This window comes from Diplotaxodon limnothrissa, linkage group LG16 (assembly GCF_057381915.1).
Source record: "Diplotaxodon limnothrissa isolate DT_005_m linkage group LG16, D_limnothrissa_male_GT1.1, whole genome shotgun sequence".
Classification (NCBI taxonomy): Eukaryota; Metazoa; Chordata; class Actinopteri; order Cichliformes; family Cichlidae; genus Diplotaxodon; species Diplotaxodon limnothrissa.
Window position 1 is genome coordinate 8,629,358 of NC_140611.1, and position 2,707 is coordinate 8,632,064.

Sequence of the window (2,707 nt, forward strand, 5' to 3'; positions counted from 1 at the left end):
CCGTCTAGCATCACAAAAGCACTAAAAGAGAAACAGGGAGTTGTTACTAAAGATGTCACATGTCAAGAATCTCTCACGAGGGAGCTCTGGCTCTTCTTTCCATTTATCAGCCTGTCTCCAGACGACATCACACAGCAATGGGGCAGTTGTAGCCCAGTGGGGTCAGAGATATACTGCACATAGGTAGGCAGCTTCCTCCTCTGACATATACACTGGCCTTATGGGGCATGACGTCAGTTTGAAAAACCAGTGAGTACTTTCACAAAGGAAAAGATATGGAGAGAAACCTTAGAGTTTGACATACTAAGATTCTAGTTTGATGAATACATTTCTTTGTTGTAATTTTGGGTTTAGTGTAATTTGTTCTCAAGCCTCTCTTACATCAGGATATCTTTATCTCAATTAGCTTTATTAACAATATAGTTAATTTGGTATTCTTGCTTTTATTTTTTTAATTATGTTTTACATATATTATCTCTTCCATCCTTTAGATATTGTGCAAACTACATTTCTTTCAAGCTAATATACAAGTTCATGGATTTTACAGGATATATTGTCATGTTACCTTTTTTGTATTTATGCATCTTGGACTCGTAACCCTGTCCTACAGGCACACTGATAACTTTATCTACAGATATGCACGAGGAACAATAAGTCCTAAAAAGCATGAGCCTTTGACCTATGCTTTGACACATCAATGTAAATATAAATAAATAGAGTATAGAGATTACAAAGTCAATGCTGGATTTTAGAGTCATTTTCAAAAATCAGTATCATCAATGCTGTAATGGTTAGTCTTAGACAGAAAGTTGACAAGTTGCTTTGCGAAAGACAAAAAGCTTTTTTTTTAGGATACTCTGACTGCTTTAAAAGACCTCACACACATTCACAAATCTTACAAATATTTGAATTTGACATTTGATTGCTGTTTTCCCTACTATTTTTTAATGTTTCCTGAACCTTTTATAAAACACAGCTGCAATAATGAGAGCAATTAAGAAAGCAAAGGCAAGGACACCAACACCCACACCGAGCCCGACATCAGAATTATATTTTTCTACAACAATTGGCTGCTCTTTGGACTCAACATTTTCAGCTTTGGTAATGATCTTTGGAGAGATGATGGTGTAAGCCTTGGTTATGCCCACTTCAGAAGTATCAAGGGTGCTCCTCTTCATTCTTTGTGCACAGTGCTTGAATGTGCTGCAGGTGCTCCTTTCACATAGACGAATGACACAGTGGATGTAGTAGGTGGACACAGGCTCCTTCTCGTGTTCGATGAAGCGGAAGGCTGGGAACTTAAAGCGAGCTCTTTGGCTGTCTCCATTCTCAATCATGTTTGTGAACTGATCCTTAGAGCAGGAGACAAACAAGTTGAAGATGCTAGAGTTGGATGGCAGAGGGGAAATGGTGGCATAGCATCGGTCCAGCAGGACATTATACTGGCGTGTGAGGTTGGTGGCCTTGATCTCAACATACACATCGGTCCTCAGTTCAATTCCCCACTGTGGGATTACCAGGGGTTGGGTGTAGTTGGCATCACTAAACAGCTTCATGCTCAAGGTGCTGATGAAACTGCCATTGTTGTCCTTGACTATGATAGAGGTGGCTGACACATTAAGCTGGGTGTAGTTGATCATATATTCTAAGGGGTAGGAACAGGAATAGTAGTACATCAACTCAGTTTTGTAGGAAATTTTTCCTGTTGTGGGCTCAAAAGACTGGACCACACCACTGATGTTCATTGTCTCAATGCTGGAAAAGTCAGAGAATATACCTGTCCCAGGAGCGCTGGTGGTCCTGAATATGCTTCCACAGCCGTGGGTCATATTTAGTGGAAAGTGAAAACGAGCAACTGGTGGAGTCACAGATTGATCTAGGGTGGCTCGACAAAGTGGGTCCAACATGTGTTTAAGGATCAGGAGGGTCTCATTGTAGCCAGCGTAGATAACCGGGCAGATTTCAATTGCAAGCTCAATGGCTGAAGTGCCGCATTGCACTGCGATGTCATCGATCCGTGGCCATCGTGCCTCTTTTCCACACTCTGACTACTTGTAACTATCAGAGAAAGAAAAGGTAAAATAATCTTCATCATTCTTTTGCAGCCTTGTCTTCAACATGCTAAAAATCTCAACTTGTACATGAGCTGGAAAGCCTTCATAGTTTGCATGAAGTCAAAGTTATGTTTTCAAAGCTCTTTATACACAAGTATGTGCTTTGGGATTGGCCCAAAACAAGGTCAAGCATTCATTTTCTTTGTAACAACTGCATTGTATGTAGCAGAAGAACTCCAATCTGGACTGTATCCTAAGGGCAGTAACTGAAGCACCTTACCTTCTTTAATGCAGAGGCAATGGGCTTGTTCTTTTGTTGATTATGTTTTTAAATATAAAATTCCATGTCCTCTTTTACAAAACCCCATTTCAGTAGGTAAACATGAGCTGAGTCACTGACCAGCAATTACAATGCTGTGACAGTTCTCCTACCTCATTTGAGTGCCACAAACAATAGTAATGACCTGGTTGAAATCCTGTGTGGGTTTCTTGACAACGTATTGACAGAAAAACTCACTTTAGAAGCCATTTTAAATGTAAATTAGAAGGCAATATCAATGACCATCATATGTGGGAAGGGAATCAGCCTGTTATGTTGTTATATTAATAGTCGGTAAAAAGGCAAGAAGAACAGTAGAACAACTGCAATCTAA

At 40.0% G+C, this 2,707-nt stretch overlaps 1 pseudogene; it reads right to left on the bottom strand.

Moving 5' to 3' along the window:
• Positions 1-944: 944 nt before the first annotated feature.
• On the bottom strand, positions 945-2,092 carry LOC146615695 (zona pellucida-like domain-containing protein 1 pseudogene; annotated as a pseudogene).
• Between the last annotated feature and the right edge of the window lie 615 nt (positions 2,093-2,707).